Below are 21,758 nucleotides of genomic sequence, written 5' to 3'. Positions count from 1 at the left end.
CAGAGCCAATCACCTGAAGATAATGGAACATCTCGAGCAAGAAAACAGGGACTTGAAGGAAAAGATTGTTAGGCTGACTGTCATGATGGAGTCAGTTTTGGCTGCACAAAGTCAAGCTTCACCAACTCTTGCAACTCCTCTCACGAGGACGGTCATATCTGAGATAGCTACTTCAACGGTGCCTACTGTAACAGCCCACTTCGCTCCGACTATGCCAGCTGGGTTCCCATGGGGAATGCCATCCAATTTCATGCCAGAGGGTTTCGCTCCTACTCTCGCTTCTATGTCGGCATCTAGCCCGGTTCTGTCTGTGCCACCTCCCATTGTGCACACCCTTCCCCATGTTGAAGACACCATTTATCATTCTGAGCCATCTGAGGGCCCGGATGTATATGAAAAAATAGATGAAATGAAAGATCAATTCATTGAGCTGCGCAAGGAACTGAAGACATTGAGGGGTAAGGACCTCTTTGGGAAAAGTGTTGTTGAGTTGTGCCTAGTGCCCAACGTGAAAGTCCCTGTTAAATTCAAAGTTCCTGACTTTAAGAAGTATAAGGGAAATACATGCCCGCTCAGCCATCTTGTGATGTATGCTTGCAAGATGTCAACACAGACTGACAACGACCAACTGCTGATTCACTACTTTCAGGATAGCCTGACAGGTGCTACACTATGGTGGTATATGGGGCTGGAGAGTGCAAGCATCCTCACTTTCAACGATCTAGGAGAGGCCTTCGTTAAGCAGTACAAATATAATGTGGATATGGCTTCAGATAGAGACCAGTTGAGGGCAATGTCTCAGAAGGATAAGGAGACCTTCAAGGAATACGCCCAGAGATGGCGAGAACTGGTAGCTCAGATAGTGCCACCCCTGGAGGAGAAGGAGATGACAAAGATCTTCCTGAAGACTTTGAGCTCTTTCTATTACGAGAGAATGATTGCTAGTGCTCCCTCAGACTTCACCGAAATGGTGAATATGGGGATGAGATTAGAAGAGGGGGTCCGTGAAGGACGTTTATCTCGAGATGACGGTTCCACAGCAAAGAAGTATGGAGGATTTGCTAGGAAGAAGGAGGGAGAGACTCATGATGTGTCCTCTCATGTCAAGAGAAGGCCCTCTATAAGGAGGAAGGATGTCCGTCCAACTGTCAACCAACACTAGGTGGCTCATATAACACATGCTTTCAGAGAAGTTCATCAACAACAACAACATCGTCAACAACAACAGGCTTACCAGCCTCGCAACAATAACAACACCAGCACCAGCAACTACGAGAGGAAAAGGGTAACTTTTGACCCGATTCCGATGACATATGCTGAGCTTTATCCTTCCTTGATTGATAGGAAGCTAATAACTCCACGAGATCCTCTCGTTGTACCAACCAATCCTCAGTGGTGGTATAAGCCCGAGCTTCATTGTGTGTATCATTCCGGTGCTCCCGGACATGATGTGGAGAATTATTATCCATTGAAGACCAAGGTGAAAGACCTTGTGAGAAGTGGGATATTGTTTTTTGAGGACGTAGGTCCAAATGTAAAGAAGAATCCATTGCTCGAGCATGGGAAGACAACTGCTAACATGGTCCAAGGATGCCCTGGAAAATACAAAGTCCTTTATGTGAATGACATAAGGCAATCCTTAGTAGAGATGCATAAGCTATTGTGTGAACACAACCATTACGAGCATGATCATGATTGGTGCCATGTGTGCAGTATCAATGAGGATGCCGTCAGGTAAGAAGGGACATCCAAGAGATGATAGATCAAGGGATGATTGAGATACTTCAGAATCATAATGAGAACGAAGTTGATGTTATCACCCCCGTGTTTAAAATTCCTGAGCCTGTCGTTATCAAGTATGATGGCAGCAAGAAGAAGGTATCGCCAGCTCTTGTGATAAAGCCAGTGGGCCCTGTCCCATATGTATCTGACAAAGTTGTTTCCTACCGATATAACGCAGTCATGCTGGAGAATGGAAAGGAGGTGTCGTTGCCCTTAACTTCTGTGGTGAGCATTTCAGATACCAGTGGTGTGACCCGTAGTGGTCGTGTTTTCTCGGCTCAGCCGAAATCCCATGAAGATGTCATGAAGAGAACTGTTGTTAATCCTGCCAGTCCCGTGGGGACTTCTTCTCCAAATAATTTTGTTCCTACTGTTAAGGGTGTTGACCCTGTTGCTGTTAAGAATAATAATACTCCTATCCTGGTTGGCTAGTCTGGCATTTTGAAAGAGGATGGTGATGAGATGCTAAGGCTCATCAAAAGGAGTGAATATAATGTTGTTGATCAACTACTACAAACTCCATCAAAGATATTTGTCTTATCTTTGTTGATGAATTCAGAGCCACACCGCGAAGCTTTGTAGAGGGTGTTGGATGTGGCATACATGGATCATGATGTCTTAATAAAGAAGTTTGATAGCATTATTGGAAATATAACCGCTTGCAACAATTTGAGCTTCTGTGATGATGATCTTCCCGAGGAGGGAAAAGACCACAATTTGGCCTTACATATATCTATGAACTGTAAGGACGATGCCTTGTCCAATGTGTTGATGGACACAGGATCATCACTCAATGTATTGCCAAAATCCACTCTTGCCAAACTTTCATATCAGGGGCCTCCCATGAGGCAGAGTGGAGTGGTAGTGAAGGCGTTTGATGGATCACGTAAAACTGTGATCGGCGAATTAGAACTCCCAATCAAGATTGGACCTATTGATTTCCAGATCACTTTCCAGGTCATTGATATTCATCTGTCTTATAGTTGTTTGCTTGGCAGACCATGGATTCACGAGGCAGGCGCCGTGACATCCACCCTACACCAAAAGTTGAAGTTCGTGAAGAACAAGAAGTTGGTGGTGATAGAGGGATAGAAGGCTCTCTTGGTCAGCGATTTATCTTTCTTCTCCTATATTGATGTTGAGGATGAGGTTGGGACTCCATTCCAAGCCTTATCTATTGCTGAGCCTTCAAGGAAAGGACTTTCTTCATTTGTCTCCTATAATGATACAAAGTTGGCCATTGAGCATGGTGCAACTATTGGTTTGGGGAAAATGATCAAGTTGGAAGATAACAAGTCCCGAGCTGGCATAAGGTATTCTTCTGGTGTTTCCAATGATCATGGGTTGTTCTAAAGTGGAGGTTTTATCCACACCGTTGAAGATCAGGAAGTCGCTGCCATCATTGAAGATGATGAAGAGGAAGACATTGGCAACTTTGTCATACCCGGAGGAATCTGCAATAATTGGGTCGCTGTTGATGTTCCAACTGTTATCCATAAGTCAACGTAATGTGTTCATTTTGTTCAAAAACCCTTCTCCCATGCCAAAAGGAGGAGTAAAGACATTGTTGGCATAACTTGATTAATACAATGATATTCATTCAATAATCACATGTTAAATGTTTGTTTTCCAAAATTAATTTTTCTTTTCGCTTTTTGCATGAAATTGGTGATCACTATAAAACCCTAAAAAAAAGAATAAAATCAATCTTTTCATCTGCATAATGATTTGCCTTGTTTGAATTCTGAAATCTCTTTTATACTCAAAATCATTATGCAGGTTAATCAAACCCATTGAACATAATGATCCAACACCATCTCCCAACTTTGAGTTCCTTGTATTTGAGGCAGAAGAAGATAATGTTGAAGAGATTCCTGATGAGATTACCCGTCTGCTTGAGCACGAGAAGAAGATCATTCAGCCACATCTTGAGAATCTGGAAACAATCAACTTGGGGTCTAAAGATTGCACTCGTGAAGTGAAGATTGGGGCACTCCTTGAAGAGTCTGTTAAGAAGGGGTTGATTGAGTTGCTACGAGAATATGTCGACGTCTTTTCCTGGTCGTATGAAGACATGCCTGGTCTGGATACTGATATCGTGTAACATTTCTTGCCGTTGAAGCCTGAGTGTGTACCTGTGAAGCAGAAGCTCAGAAGAACTCATCCTGATATGGCAGTGAAGATTAAAGAAGAAGTTCAAAAGCAAATTGATGCGGGGTTTCTGGTGACTTCTACGTATCCTCAATGGGTGGCCAATATTGTGCATGTACCTAAGAAAGATGGAAAAGTCCGAATGTGCGTGGATTACCGAGACTTGAATAAAGCTAGTCCGAAAGATAATTTTCCTTTACCACACATTGATATGTTGGTAGACAATACGGCTAAATTTAATGTCTTCTCATTTATGGATGGATTTTCCGGTTATAATGAGATTAAAATGGCACCCGAGGATATGGAGAAGACAACATTCATCACACCTTAGGGAACATTCTGTTATCGAGTATTACCCTTCGGTTTGAAGAACGCCGGAGCCACGTATCAACGCACTATGACTACTTTGTTTCATGATATGATGCATAAGGAAATTGAGGTGTATGTTGATGATATGATTGCAAAGTCGAAAACGGAAGTTGAACATGTAGAACACTTGTTGAAGCTTTTCCAGCGCTTGAGGAAGTACAAACTCCGCTTGAATCCGAACAAGTGTACATTTGGAGTCTGTTCCGGCAAGTTATTGGGCTTTAGTGTCAGCGAGAGAGGTATTGAAGTTGATCCTGCCAAGGTCAAAGCAATACAAGAAATGCCTGCGCCCAAAACTGAGAAGCAAGTCCGAGGTTTTCTTGGCCGCTTGAATTACATTTCGAGATTTATATCCCACATGACTGCCACATGTGCGCCTATATTCAAGCTCCTTCAGAAAGATCAGCATCATGATTGGACCGAGGATTGCCAAAAGGCCTTTGATAGTATCAAAGAATATTTGTCCAAGCCTCTGATTCTGTCTCCGCCTGTTTAAGGGAGACCGTTGATTATGTACTTGATTGTGCTTGATGATTCCATGGGTTGTGTCCTTGGTCAGCAAGACGAATCAGGAAAGAAAGAATACACAATATACTACTTGAGTAAGAAGTTTACTGATTGTGAGTCTCGGTATTCAATGCTTGAGAAGACGTGTTGTGCTTTGGCTTGGGCTGCTAAGCGCTTACGCCAGTATATGTTGAATCATATAACTTGGTTGATATCCAAAATGGATCCCATCAAGTATATCTTCGAGAAGCCTGCTTTAACTGGGAGAATTGCCCGTTGGCAGATGTTGTTGTCTGAGTATGATATTGAATATCGAGCTCAAAAGTCTATCAGAGGTAGTATCTTGGATGACCATCTGGCACATCAACCAATTGAAGATTATCAGCCCGTGAAATACGACTTCCCTGATGAGGAGATCCTATATTTAAAGATGAAGGATTGTGATGAGCCTACGCTCGATGAAGGGCCAGAGCCTGGTTCCCGATGGGGTATGGTGTTTGATGGCGCTGTTAATCAGTATGGAAATGGTATTGGGGCAATGATTATTACTCCTCAAGACACACATTTTCCTTTTACAACAAGGCTAACTTTCAAATGCACGAATAATATGGCGGAGTATGAGGCTTGTCATATGGGTTTGGAAGAATGTATTGATCTTAGGATCAAACATCTTGATGTTTATGGTGATTCGGCCCTTGTTGTTAATCAGATTAAAGGTGAATGGGAAACGAATCAGCCTGGCCTCATCCCATACAGAGATTATGCGAGGAAGATTTCAACTTTCTTTACTAAGGTTGACTTCCATCATATTCCTTGAGACGAGAATCGGATGGCGGACGCTCTCGCTACATTTGCTTCAATGATTGTAGTGAAGTATGGAATGAAGTCCCCAATATTACCGTGATGCGCTTGGATAGACCCGTTCATGTGTTTGCAGTTGAGGAGGTGAAAGATGATGAGCCATGGTATTATGACATCAAGTGCTTTCTCTAGAGTTAGACTTACCCGTCTGGGGCATCTGCTAAAGATAAGAAGACTTTGAGGAGATTATCTGGTAATTTCTACCTTAATGGTGATGTGCTTTACAAGAGTAATTTTGACATGGTTCTGCTCAGATGCGTGGATAGACATGAAGCAGACCTGTTGATGATTGAAGTCCATGAGGGTTCATTTAGTACTCATTCCAATGGACATGCCATGGCAAAGAAGATGTTGAGAGCAGGCTACTATTGGCTGACAATGGAGTCTGACTGCTGCAAGTATGTGAAGAAATGCCATAAGTGTCAGATTTATGCGGATAAGATTCATATTCCCCCGACACTTCTGAATGTTATTTCATCACCGTGGCCTTTCTCCATGTGGGGAATTGACATGATTGGCATGATTGAACCAAAGGCGTAGAACGGTCACCGTTTTATTCTCGTAGCTATTGATTACTTCACCAAGTGGGTTGAAGCGGCATCGTATGCAAATGTGACCAGGCAGGTGGTTGTGAAGTTTATCAAGAACCAACTCATATGTCGATATGGTGTGCCAGACAAGATCATTACCGATAATGGATCTAACTTGAACAATAAGATGATGAAAGAGCTGTATAGTGAGTTCAAGATTGCACATCATAATTCTTCTCCCTATAGACCCAAGATGAATAGGGCTGTTGAAGCTGCCAACAAGAACATCAAGAAGATTATTCAGAAGATGGTTGTTACGTACAAAGATTGGCATGAAATGTTGCCATTTGCTTTGCATCGTTATCGTACATCCGTACGCACTTCAATAGGGGCAACCCCTTTCTCCCTTGTGTATGGCATGGAGGTTGTGCTCCCCGTGGAGGTTGAGATCCCTTCAATGAGAGTCTTGATGGAAGCCAAGTTGACTGAGGCTAAATGGATTCAGAGTCGTTATGACCAACTAAATTTGATAGAAGAGAAGAGATTTACGGCCATGTGCCATGGTCAACTATACCAACAAAGGATGAAGAAAGCCTTTTATAAGAAGGTCAAGCCTCGTGTGTTCCGAGAAGGTGACCTCGTGCTCAAGAAAGTCTTGTCTTTCGCACCCGATTCTAGGGGCAAGTGGACTCCAAACTATGAAGGTCCATACGTTGTTAAGAGAGCCTTTTCAGGCGGTGCTTTGTTACTCACAACTATGGATGGGGAGGATTTCACTCGTCTTGTGAATTCAGATGCAGTCAAGATATACTTCGCCTAAAATAAAAATAGAATGGCTCGCTAAGTTGAAAACCCGAAAGCGCGGCTTAGGCAAAAATGAGCGTCTCGGTGGACTGAAAACCCGAAAGGGCGGTCCAGGCAAAAGTTAGAGACACGAAAAAAAATGAATATACATATCCCGCTAGATTGAGTACCTCACCCTGGGGCAATCTAGGCAAAAATTAGGGATTTGGAAAGTAATTGCATCCTGACAAGACTTTGTTCTACAATTGTCATTTGTTAAAGGATTCTCGCTCAATCGTCGTCAACCGAAGCGTCAAATACAGTGAATTCAGAGTTGATGGAGAAACGGTCATTATGTTCAATGTAGCCCTTTTTCCATGTACATCACCAATTTCAAATTTGTAAAGATCCATGGAGTCTCGCCATTTACGGACTACCATCCCATTAAATAAATTTGAGCCTTTATCCAATTCTTGGCACTCTTACTTGTTTCTGTTTAACAAATGTTTGCGTGTTTTAATTAATGAGTATCATTTGTTTTAAGCAAATAAAGTCTTATAAACTGTTTTAAACAAAATGAACATCCACAAAGATTGAAAGGATAAATGGAATGTTCTCAGCACTTTCCCAAGGATAGTATGATCACCAAAAGGTAAGACATTTGCTCGTATTATGGCATGTTTATATCCTCTTCATCAACTTTCAGTTGTCTCCTCAGCAAGGAGTTGTCTAGAGCAATTGGTGAAGGGCTTGTTTTCCCTTTTCATCCCCAACGTGTCACATGTTGACAAAGGATTCATTTCCAATTCCCTCATCCAAAGCAGTTCCTTTGAGAATGCTTCCAGTTTACCCCCAGTGGAGCAAATTGTTCTTTCTCCCCTTAGTAGAGACGTCTCTCCAGCAGTTAGAAGGGAGTGTTTTGATTGATGGGTATCTATTTGGCGTTTGTTCCCCATGGAATTTCACATCATTCCTTGATAAATTCCCCAGTAGAGTTTCTTCTACGACGGATCTTATTGATATTCAGCCACCTATTCCCAAGAATTGATGCGAAGTCCCTGGCAGTTGGAAGTTGTAACTTTGCCTATCCCCAGCGGTGATCGATGTCTTCCTGTATTCGATCATCCCCATCAAAGCTGAATTCTCCTATAGACCTTGCTCTTCTTTTTTGAGATGTTATGCTGGATGTCCGTTCATGATGCTTGGACCTATTTGTGTTAGATATGTCTGTTTGTCAGCATTAATCATACATAAATCCTGCATAATCATAGCATTCAGATATTCATGTTGCATTCTTCGCCATATATCTTTGCTTGTTATCTCCTGCTATTGGTGAAATGTTCTTCCACAAGCAGATGTTTATGTCTGATATCTCCATATAGGGTCACCCCCATAGGCATAAAGTGTCTATCTTTTCTTCCTTATTCCCCACCGAGTTATGTCCTCATGGATGATTATTATTTCAGTTTCCTCCCCAGTTGTGTATCGGGATGGAATTACTCCCCTGAGTTATATCCTCATCGGGTTGAATCTTGTATGATTGTGTCTTTCTAGTTTGTTCCTAGATTGATTTCCTTTCTTGTTATCCCCTACAGTTCCTTGTGGTTTAGTTGCTCAATTGCTCAATAACCAGTAATTGTCCATCTTTTCCCCAACGAATCTTGTGGCCTTCTACCCAATAACCGGTAGTTGTAAGTCCTATTTCTGTGGTTTTCTACCCAATAACCGATAGATGTAATCCCCTCTTTGTTGGTTATCTTTGCCCAGTATCCGGTATGATATTCCTTCGTTTTTGAGTATACCATCCAGTAACTGGTGATATATCTCTTGGATAATTGCTTTTGTTAGGCAATTTATCCCTTGCGAGTCATCTTTCATTTACCCTTGTTTGGTAATGATTGTTTCTCCTTCTGATTGGTCATCATTTTATACCTAGTAACCGGTATCCCGATGTCCTTTCTTTTCGGTCGATTTATCCTTCATTAACCCAGTAACAGGTTGTGGATAATCTTCCATGCGAGTATGTTGTCTACGTTATGACGGTAATAGATAATATATCTCATGTGCTCTTCAGTCGAAGTCTTCTTCTTCCTTAGCTGAGTAAGATTCGTATATCCTTGCGGAATCGAATGCCCATCCTGTAAGTCGAGATTGCTTTTTCAGCCCTTCTTTCGGATGATGAGTGTCTTGGATATGTTCCCAATTCATGCATGGTTGGTCACCTATCATATGCCCAATAATCGGTATCACTGGTGTTCCTTCCCTCTGCTCCCTGTTATGACTTTTGTCCCCTGTGGAGTCAGATTTTCCTGAGTTGAGATGTGCCTTTTGGGTTCTCCTTAGATGTTTCGGATGATTGATATCTTTCACTCTTATACCGGTCTTAGACATTCTTTCTCACTGAGCGTGTTGTTCTCTCACCCAGTAACAAGTGCTTTGACAATATGTCTCCTTTTGAGTTTATTACCCGATAGCCGGTAATATCTCGTTGTTTCTTCCTCGGCTGAGTCCTTTGTGGACATCCTTGTTTGAGTCCGGATTTTTATCCGAAGTATCCTTTATGGATAGTATTGATGTATTGGCATATTCCCCAATACATGCATCTTTGTGTCAGCTCGAGTCTTTCCATCGATTTATTTTCATGGAATCCCTTCGTGTCTCCTAGCAAATTTTCAAGTTGTGGCCTGCTCACGCATTTTTACCTTATTTTCCCCCAGAGTCTCTGTTTCCCAAGTGAATGTGCTACTCCTATGGATTTTCAGTTTCTCCCGATTTCTTTTTCTTTGTGGCAATTATTCACCATGAACAATTTTACTTTTTGCATGCATACATTTGCATCATGAGGTCTCTTAGGGACCAAAATTCGTCTCTTTGTTATTATTTAAGTCCACTCTACCTCGTCGAGATGAAGATTTTAACCTTCATATCTCCGGCTAGAATGACCTTAAATAGGGGCATCTGTAAGACCCTAATTTTGACCCTAAGATCCCTCATGGCATCATATCATTGCTCAGTGCATTGCCTCAAGGATCATAGCATGTGTGGCTTCTTAACCCTAGGGTTGGGACTTGTGTGAGTGGTTTGAGACCACGAAGCATGCTTGTATTATATATTATTGCTTCTCTTATTTGATTCCTAACTAAAAGCACAAAAATATGTCACTAACTCTTTTTGTTTTGAAGCTCAAGTGATCATGTGCTCCACAATGCTCATAGGAGGCTCCTAAGCTCAATAAAATGGCTAGATGAAGATGATAAAAATCATGACAATGGTCCACAAAGCTCTTAATCATCATATATGTCTCCCAAGTATCTCAATTTTCCTATTTGATCAAGATAACCCAAAGGGCTTGAGGATTGTTTCCCAAGGAAACCCTAATTCAATTGTGCCTTGCTCATGAAGCAATCTCAACCTATGATCAAATTTAATCAAGGGAAGTTTCTTTAATTCACTATTTTAAGCATATATGATACTATTTGAGGCTCCTCAATCATTCATGCATCAAGATTGGAAGTTTGGCCTTGAAAAGTTGACCACTCAAGTCATCTGACTAAATTGAGGTCCACTGAGATACAACTTGTGATGTGTTTGTCAAATGAAGATGACCCCAAGAGAAAAAATGTTCTTAAGAACCATATGAACGACTTCATGTTCATCAAAAATCTATTTTAAACTTGTAAGGTCATCATTCATTTCAAAACATTATAGGTCATTGTGACTGAAACCCTAATTTTGGGTCAACTTCCCAAGGACCTAACTTCCTTAATTTTTATGATTTTGAGGTGATACCAAATGCATTGGAAAGCTTAAGATGTCTAATTCAAATGTTATGTTGGACAAAATTTCATAATCCTAAAATAAATACATGTTATAATACAAAACATTATAGGTCACCTTGGACCTAAGTCATTGAATTTGAAAAAGTGCCCAACTTCAAATGCCCATAACTTTTTCATTAAAAATCCATATGATGCCAAATCTGAGTCTCAGTTGATCATCTTGAAAATATCTACAACTTTGATGTTGGAGGTTTTTTCATTTAAATCTTGCATCATGCAAACAGAGGGGCTTGAAGAGGCTTGCTTTTGGTGAAAATTTTCAAAGGGTGACTTAGACATGTTTTGTGCCCAAACTTTCACAGCCAGTTTTCACTAATTTCCAAATGCCAAATGAATTTTTGCCCAACATGACTCTGGTTCCTTATTTCAAGGGCTTTCCAACCATTACTCACATTACTTTTTTGGACTTTCCATGTGTGAGTTTCGAAGAGCTTTCTCTTTATGTTCATTTTTGCATTTCATGTTGAAACTTGACGTGCAAGCCAATTCCACTTCAATCACACGTCAAATTCCATTTCATTTGAGTTCAGCTTGGTTTTTCACCCATCATTGGGCCTCACATGCGCTTGTACAGGCCCATGCAAGCAAGGTTCAAATTCCATGCACACGAGGGAAGCATGATCTCAGCCACATTTCAGCTATAAATAAAGCTTCATTCTCATTCATTTTTCAACCTGATGGAGACCTGAAGTGCTGCAGAATTGAAATCCCAACCATTTACCAAAGGAATTTTCAGATTTCTCTCTCTCTCTCTTTTTCAAGATTAAAATTCAACATCATTAGTTGATTTTCAAAGCTCAATTCCTTAGCCTATCATCCTCATCACATTTCCAGAGCAAAAGCAGATCAAGATCTTATAGAACTCGTGACCTTAGAAGCTCCATTTCAAAGGTAAAACCTCAAACTTTTTGGATCTAGATCTTACAATTCAATGTGATTTTCTTTGGTTTGTGTGGTTTTCTGAAGTCCTCACACTTGAGGCAGACCAGTGGTGGTCTCAACTGTTCATTTCGTGCATTTCCAATTGACATACCATGATCTTCCATCTCACATTACTCTCTAAATAGGAAGAGTGAGGATGATCCATGGATACAGTGGTGATGTACATCACCTGAGCTTCATTTTGATGTCCTTACTTTTTATTTTCATTACAATTTTTTTCTTGCACGTGGTGGCCGGAATCTGGTATTTCACCGGAGAAGATGGTGGTTTCCACCACCATCCCCACGTGTATGATTCCCAGCCCTTGGATCGTGTCTCAATGTTATAATCCTGAGCATCCATTGTGATTACTTGATTTAATGCCATATGCAGCGCGTTTGACTTGGTCACACCATGCGCCCTCAAATCTGGACAGTCCATTGATGTCACGTCAACTAATGAGGTGCATCACGCGGCTGTGGTTTTTTTCATTTAATAACTTTTCTTTTAATTTCAGTTAATTTCCTTTTATTTTCAAAAATTCATAAAAAAATTTATTTTAAGTCATAAAAATATGAGACCAATTCCAAAAAATTTCTTCAAAAATCTAGTTTCATATTTTAATTTTTATTTATTTTTATGACTTCATTTAATATTTTTTGTGAATTATTTTGTTTTTATTAGTTTTAATTCATTTTAAAAACTTTCTAACTTGTAAAAAATCCAAAAATATTTTCCTAGCACCTATGGATCATGATAAGTCAATGAAAAATAATCTCATCAATTTCTTATTTGATTTGAGATTTTAATTCATATTGTGTTATTTTTCATTGTTTTTAAATAGTTTCTGATTTCCTAAATTGTTGAGAAAATTAGTCAAAGTTTATTTGACCATGATAGACCTATGAGAATTTAATTGGACTTGCTGAAGTTGATTTGAATTAAATTTGAGGTTTGACCATATTTTGATTAATTTATTTTGCATTTATTTTTAATTCAAAAAATACCAAAAAAATTATGAGTGACTTGTTGACTTGTTATCTTCATTTCTTTTCTGTTTAACATTGATTGATGATGACTTGGTTCACATTTGATCAATTGAATTTGATACTTGAATTCTCTTTCCCTCCCTTTCATATTCATCCCATTCTTTTCATCATTTGGCCAATGAGTTAATGTCTTATGGTTGGTCTTGACAAATGAGAGGTTTAACCTTATTTGATCCAAACCAAACTCAACTTGATCCAAGATCAAGTGAGTTATTTTGTGTCCAAGATAAGTTGCTTCTTGGTCAAGCAAATAACCTAAAGTCCATACAAGGCCCTTCCCCTTTTGTTTTGGCATGGCAAGTTTGTGGAGCTTGGCTTACTAGTCATGATCTCTAACTTGTGTTTATTTGTCTATAGTTTTATTGACCGGCCTCAGATAGGTGTGAGTACTACATTAGTCCACTTACGATTGCTTAACATAGTGCTACATTGTCTTATGACAAACTAACATAACTTCACTAATTACTAACTTTAATTTGAGCATTTAATTTTTTGCAATTTACTTTAATGTCATTTATTTCTTGCTCATTATTCATATTGATTTTCACTTTGCTCACTTGAGCATATATTTTATGTTTATGTCATTTTTCTTTTGCTCATTATTGTATATAAATATATTGTTGTCTCGTGATTGCTTTGTCTTTGTTTTGTGTGAACCTAATGCAAAAGGGAGAAAAGACTTAGAATTAGGACATACCCATGCTTAAAGGAGTTCAAGAGCAACTAGGCCTCATGCCTTTAGAATGATAAACTTGTTGAAGAGAAACTAGGCCTCATGCCTTTAGAATGCTAAATTTTAAAGTTGACTTTAAAGGACTTCTCATTTAAACTTATTCTTTGTCCATTCCCCTTATTGTGTTGTGAACTTTTTGATGTTTGCTCTTGTGTGATAGGGATTCCATCTTGAGATAGTAAAGAGTACCATTGTCATGAATAGCCAAGTTAAGAGAGACACGGTAAATGAAGATCCTAGGAGCTTGAATCCAAGTTGTTTGATTGCTTGTGTGTTTGCTAAGTCCAAAAGAAAGGAGCATCTTGAATCATCTCTAGGATTTCAAGAAAAGGAACTCCAAGGGTTTATCTTTTCTGTCTTATCTTTGTATGCTTTAGGACTAGCCCTTCTCTTCTTCTCCTCACTCTAACCAAGCCAAAATCTTTTCTTGCAAACTTTGACTTTGTTTCAAACTAGAAATCTAGGCCTTATGCCTTTGACCTTTTTAAAATCTTTTCATAAATACTCATTGTGAATAAATCTTAAACCCAACTTTGACTTCATTTTGTAAATAAACCTAACTTGTAAATATAACTCACTTCAAGTTGTTTTTGTTGTTCCAATGGCCACCTTATTAAAACTTTTCATAAACATTAGTCATAGGTCTGAGTTATCATAGTGGTTGATATGAATCTCACCTTATCCTTAGTGATTGGATTATAAGTCTTCCATACTTATTATAGGGTTAATCCCTCACTAGTATATTTAAGCTCTCCTCACATGGTGGATTATTTGTTTAGGTTGAGTTTTCTCCCTTTGATTGTTGGTGTAAGCCCTAGAGGCCAATACTTTTGGTACTTGTATCGAATTATTTATTAATAATAAAAGGCTTTTTCTTTATTATGTTTGTTTAATAAAGTCCCTAGAATAGATAGTCCATTTAATGTATCAAGTGTGACTTAATCATGAGATCACATTAAACATAAGGTCACTATTCTTAAAGTATCTGTAGTCGAGCTTTATTATGAAGTGGGATAACATTAAAGCATTAAGACTATTATGTATATAGACTGATGATCACATCTCATGGATCATGGATAAGGAGTTATCAAGTCTTAAACATAGGTATGAATATTAAGAGTAATATTTATACTGGATTGACCAGCTATGAGAATACTATATAAAATATTATGCAAAGTTTCATAAGTTATTCTCATGGTGATAATGGTGTATACCACCCTTCGACCTGAAACCACTATGGACCCTAGATGTAGAGTCAAGTGCATTATTGTTGATCAAACATTGTCCGTAATTGGATGACCATAAAGACAGTTGATGGGTACTCCACGAAGCATGATAAGGGACATGAGTGACCTAGATGAAATTTTCCCATCCTGCGTAACAGGATAAATGTCTATGGGCCCAATATTGAACTAGACAAGGATGACACGGTTTATGCCTTGTGTTCAATATAGACATAAGGGCAAAAGGGTAATTATACACATAAGTATTATCATAGAAGGATTTGTCAGATCACATGACATTTTCGTGTCTTGGGTAGCAGTGATGTGTTGCTAGATACCACTCATTGTTTATTATGTTAAAAACGTGATTTAATATAATTGCCAATGCCACGAAAACCTACAGGGTCACACACAAAAGGACGGATTGATGAGAGATAAAGTAACTAAGGAATACCATAATGTACGGTGCCCTTAAGTGAATTGTAGAACATCGTAAGGTACGGTGTACTTAAGTAGAATACGAAATATGGTAAGGTACCACGCGCTTAAGTGATTTTGGCATATTATAAGATATGGGCCACATACACTTGAGTGGGCTTTTTAGCTTGCAACCCACACAAGTGGTTCTATAAATAGAACCCTTGTGTAGAAGCATTTGTGCAGTTGCAATTTTATTTCTCTCTCTCACTCACTCAAAGCCTTCATTCGTAGCAGCTAGCACTGAGAATGAAGGAATCCGTTCGTGTGGACTGAGTAGAGGCGTTGTCATCGTTCAACGTTCGTGATCGCTCCGTAGATCTGCATCAAAGGTTACAATCACCATAAGAGGTAACGATTCTATCACTGATCATGCCCATTAGTAAGGATCACCAAAGGAGAAATTTTAAATTCCGTTGCGTTTTAGATCGCCCTTCTCCTTCAGTGGTATCAGAGCCACTTACGAAACCATGCATCTGATAGTTATTTATTTTCTGTATTTTCTGTATTAATACGATTAAAAGACAGAATGAATCAAAGAATAAATGAGTAATTAAATTTGGCATCATGTGTGTACGATTTGGATGATTGATGTTGACTATGCTTCGGAATCCGACATTAGTATGGTGAAGCAGCGATACATCGATCGTCCATAGGTTATGTAATTGAGATCGATCAAGTTATATATATGATATAAGTAATCCTGATGCAAAATACGGTATATATGATATACTGTTTCTGTTTCGTTCATTCAAACACTTAATGGTTATTTTCCTTTGAGCGATCAATGGTCGTTTGCTTCTTGATCCGACATTAGTATGGTGAAGCAATGATGTATTGATCAATCATACTGAATCAACAATCGAGATGTGTTTGACGGTCTGAAATTGGTGCATTAGGGTTAATGACGGCACAAAGGTTGTGTTGTCAAAGAGTTATGCGATTAGGGTTGTGACTGCGCAAGAGTTGTGCTTTAAAGTATCAAGTGTTGATGCGAAAAACGACGTCGATTTCAAATGAATTGTTCATTAAATTTTTTGGCCTGGGGCGCTGACCGGGCAGCGGAACTCCCGTTCCCGCTGACCGGGCAGCGGACCCCCGACTAACTCTACGTAGTGTGATTGGTTGCCGAAATTTAATTTGGTTTTAATTAATTAAAAGAATTAAAATTAATAATAATAATGTGTTTATTATTATTGTCTTGTGGTGAGCGGTTATGGCCTTAGTTTTCCTTTATTTTGTTTTGCGTTTTAAAAATACGACCTGCATGTCGTGCCTCTCTTTTAATCTCATAATGTAACTTCTTTTCTCATCTCACTCCCTCGTATGTAAAACGAGTTTCTTTTATGTAATGTAATGTTATGAAGAAAGAGAAGAATTCAATATCAAAGGAGGAAAACCTTGAAGATCTTGCTTGGAGAAGCTTAGATCGTTATTAGGTTAGCTTAGGTTCTCTCATTGGCTTGGGAGAACAATTGCGCTAGGGGCTATAACTGTTTCATTATGTATGTATGTTGATGCATGTGAATGTATGTTGATGCATGTGAATGTATGTTGATGCATGTGAATGTATGTTGATGCATGTGAGAGACGATTTATATGATAAATAAGCCGGTGAGATCAGAATAATTGCAAATTCCCTCAAATTAAATATTAAGTTTATGCTTTCCAAGTTTTAGCACTCATCAAGACTAGTATCGAATAATGTAGGTTTCGCCTACGCGAGGTGCATGTTCTATATTAGTAAGGTGCGATGGGATAATTGTAATATCCAATTGTTAAAACAATGGGTCATACTTAACTAAACAAATTAGAATAAGATTATATATGTTTAGAAGCAAGAGTTGGAAATGATCCATGTGATGGATTGGAATAAGGAGTTATTCACCCAACTAAAATATTCGAGAGTTGTATTAGATACAATTGGAAGGAGTTCCTACCTAAATAACCTAGTTTTGTGTAATCCACCTACGCGGACTTAAAACAAAGTGAAATATGAATATCGACCCACTAGAAAATCTTCCAACGGGATTTTCCGAATCAAATGGTGAGGGTCATTTGTTTTGAGTAAAAAAGTGGGAGCATATTTAATTAAAGGCCTAATTAAATATGTTATTGATAGTTATATTTTCATTATTTTCATGTAGATTGCCATGACAACAAACACCTCTAACAACATTTTGCGATCAATCCTTGACAAGGAAAAATTGTCTGGGACAAATTTTCTGGATTGACACCAAAATCTGAGGATTATCCTCAAACATGATAGAAAGTTGTATGTCTTGGAGAAACCTGTTCCTGAAGAGGAACCTCCTAGTTCTGCACCTAAGGCAGAAAGAGATGCTTATAAGAAGCATGTCGATGATGCCAATGAAATTGTTTGTCTCATGCTAGCTACCATGAACTCAGAGTTGCAAAAGCAACATGAGAACATGACAGCGTTCGATATGATTGAACACCTGAAGATGCTCTATCAAGAGAAAGCAAGGCATGAAAGGTTTGAAGTTTCAAAAGCCCTTTTTTAAGGAAAGTTAGCTGAGGGAGCCCCTGTAGGTCCCCATGTGCTCAAGATGATTGGGTATGTGGAAAACCTTGAGAGGTTGGGTTTTTCCCTCAGAAAGGAACTTGCGACAGATTTGATCTTCCAATCATTGCCCGATAGATTCAGTCAATTTATCCTAAATTTCAATATGAATGATATGGAAAAATCTCTTCCTGAACTGCTAGCCATGTTAAGAACTGCTGAGAAGAATCTGAAGTCAAAAGGGAAGTCCATTCTGATGATCAGAAATGGAAAGAGACAGAACAAAAGACCCACCAAGCAGGGTGATAAAGGGAAAGGAAAGGAAGTTGCCAAACCCAAACCCACTATTGCTACTTTGAAGCCTAGTGGAGGCATAGCAAAAGAAGGCACCTGCTTCCATTGCGGTAAGACCGGACACTGGAAGAGAAACTGCCCAAAGTACCTGGAAGATAAGAAGAATGGAGTAGAGACTTCAACTTCAGGTATTTTTGTTATAGAAATTAATTTATCTACTTCTGCATCATGGGTATTAGATATTGGATGTGGTTCTCACATTTGTACCAATGTGCAGGGGCTAAAAAGGAGTAGAGATTTGGCAAAAGGTGAAGTTGACCTACGAGTTGGCAATGCAGCAAAGGTTGTTGCTTTAGCTGTAGGAACTTATGTATTGACTTTACCTAGTGGTTTAATAATTCAGTTAGAGAACTATTATTATGTACCTGCAATTAGCAGGAATATTATTTTCTGTTTCTTGTTTGGACAAGTTTGGTTTTTCATTTATAATAAAGAGCAATTGTTGCTCAATTTATTTGAATGATATATTCTATGCTACTACACAAATGAACAATGGACTATATGTTCTTGATCTTGAAATGCCTATTTATAACATTAATACTAAAAGGATGAAACCTAATGAGTCAAGTCCAACTTACCTTTGGCATTGTCGATTAGGCCACATAAATGAGAAACGCATTTCCAAACTCCATAAAGATGTACTCTTGGACTCTTTTGATTATGAATCATATGAGACATGCAGATCTTGTTTAATTGAAAAGATGACAAAGTCTACATTCACAGGAAAAGGTGAAAGAGCTAATGATCTTTTGGCCCTCATACATACTGATGTATGTGGACCACTAAACATACCAGCCAGAGGAGGTTTTCAGTACTTCATCACATTTACTGATGATTTCAGTAGATATGGTTATGTGTATTTAATGAAACACAAATCAGAGTCCTTTGAAAAGTTCAAGGAATTCAAGAATGAAGTACAAAACCAACTAGGTAAGAATATTAAAACTCTTCTATCAGATCGAGGTGGTGAGTATTTAAGCCTAGAGTTTGATGACCATCTAAAAGAGTGTGGGATCCTATCCCAACTTACTCCTCCTAGAACACCCCAACGGAATGGGGTATCTAAGAGAAGAAATCGAACCCTGTTAGACATGGTCCGATCCATGATGAGTCACGCCGATCTTCCAAACTCCTTTTGGGGACATGCACTATTGGCAGCAGCTTACATACTTAACCGTGTTCCATCCAAAAAGGTTGAGAAGACACCATATGAGATATGGAGTGGTAAGAAACCACATATGTCTTACATGAAGATTTGGGGTTGCGAAGTTTATATGAAACGACAAATTTCAACTAAGCTTTAGCCCAAATCTGACAAATGCTTATTTGTGGGGTATCCTAAAGAAACAAGAGGGTATTACTTCTATAATCCTTCTGAGGGCAAAGTGTTTGTCGCTCGAACTGGAGTTTTCCTAGAAAAGGATTTTATTTCCAAAGGAATCAGTGGGAGGAAAGTAGAGCTTGAAGAAATTCAAGAATCATAAAGCATCGATACACCTATGGAGGAATTAGAGCAGGAAACACAAGTAGTTGTGGAAGAGCAACCTGCTCAAGTAGAACAAGACCAGCGTAGGTCAAGCAGGATACGTCACCAACCTGAGAGATATGGATATCTCATAACTGATCAAGGTGATGTATTACTCATGGATCAAGATGAGCCTGTGATCTACCAAGAGGCCATAATTGGTCCCGACTTTGAGAAGTGGCTAGAAGCCATGAAATCTGAAATGGATTCCATGTACACAAACCAAGTTTGGACCTTGGTAGAGCCTCCTGTAGGAGTTAACCCTATAGGATGCAAGTGGGACTTCAAAAAGAAGACTGACATGGATGGTAAGGTACATACCTATAAGGCAAGACTGGTTGTAAAAGGATATAAACAAATTCATGGGGTTGACTATGATGAAACCTTTTCACCAGTTGCAATGCTTAAATATGTTCGGATTTTACTTGCTATCGCTGCATATCATGATTATGAAATATAGCAGATGGATGAAGCAAGCTTCCAGAAGCTGGAATCTTTGTTTTGATGAAACGGTAAAACAATATAGATTCATCAAGAACGAAGATGAGCCTTGTGTCTACAAGAAGGTTAGTGGGAGCATGATCATTTTCCTGGTATTATATGTAGATGACATATTACTCATTGGAAACGATGTCCCTACCCTGCAACAAGTAAAGTCTTGGTTGGGGAAATGCTTTTCTATGAAGGATGTAACACCCTTCTAAAATACCCCAAAATTTAATTAAAATAACAATATATCAATCAGAGTAATCATGCAATTAAGGGTGTCACAAAATAATTCACACTATTCATCAAAGTAGCTTGTCATGCTCATTTATTTATCAAATAAAACAGTTGCATAATACGCAGCGGATAGAGATCAAATCGATCATTCAAAACATGTAACATACTACATGTAAACTGGTTCAACAAACATCAACAACACAATTAAAATGTTCCCTCCCGATGTTACATCTATCAGAGCATGACCCACTAAGGAGACTACACTAGACTCCAAGCACTAGCTTCTACTCAATCACTGCTCGTTACCTGAAAAATAGTTGTAAGGGTGAGTTCCTCAATCGATATAATAAGCATTATAAAATATCATGTCATGTTAAGTAATTTAACACATTAATCACCCTAATCACATCACACATTCCGTAACGGCACATCAATTCAAATATCATACTCAATATCAACACAATTCATACTCATGCTCAATGCCAACACAACACACGTATAACATTGGAATACATCCATTCATATTATACACTACACATATATTATGCAATGAGACTCCATGCATGCGGTACCGACTATTCATGAACATATAGTTCAACCTCACCGACCAAATCCAGGTACGGCTACCAAGCTCACTAGTCCCACTCATTTGAGACCTAGTGACTCACATCACTAATTCCTCACCATGGGAATTAGCTACCACCCCAAGGGCCATGCTATGCACGCTAATTCACCTAGCATGCAAACATCAACAACAGTCCAAAATGACTAACATCACTAATTCCTCACCATGGGAATTAGCTACCACCATAAAGGCCACAATATGCATGCTAATCACCTAGCAATGCAACATCACAACAAAATCCACAATGGACATATGCTCACACTCTAAGCCATAAAACAGTCCATTCACAACACATGCATAACATATACATTCACAATATTATGCATACCATCATACATCATCAACGCATGTCTCAACACATCATATCATGTCAAATAATTAAACACAGTATTAGCACACTCTACTAATACCTATACTGCTCAAAACAGCGGGAAATAATCCCTACTATATCACACACCGATATAGGCAACCATCAATTAGGCACACAACATTTTAATTAACAATTTTTCCACTCTGCAACAGTGTTAACCGGTTAACGCCCTGGGTTAACCGGTTAACGCAGCACAAACACGCTTCCTGCCCAAAACTTAACAGTGTTAACCGGTTAACGCCCTGGGTTAACCGGTTAACGCAGCACAAACAGCCATATCTCAGCATTCACAACAGTGTTAACCGGTTAACACCCTGGGTTAACCGGTTAACGCAGACAAAACAGCAATTAATCAAAATACATAACAGTGTTAACCGGTTAACACCCTGGGTTAACCGGTTAACGCAAGACA

This window comes from Lathyrus oleraceus, chromosome 3 (genome assembly GCF_024323335.1).
Source record: "Lathyrus oleraceus cultivar Zhongwan6 chromosome 3, CAAS_Psat_ZW6_1.0, whole genome shotgun sequence".
Lineage (NCBI taxonomy): Eukaryota > Viridiplantae > Streptophyta > Magnoliopsida > Fabales > Fabaceae > Lathyrus > Lathyrus oleraceus.
Note: the sequence above shows the minus strand (reverse complement) of the source record.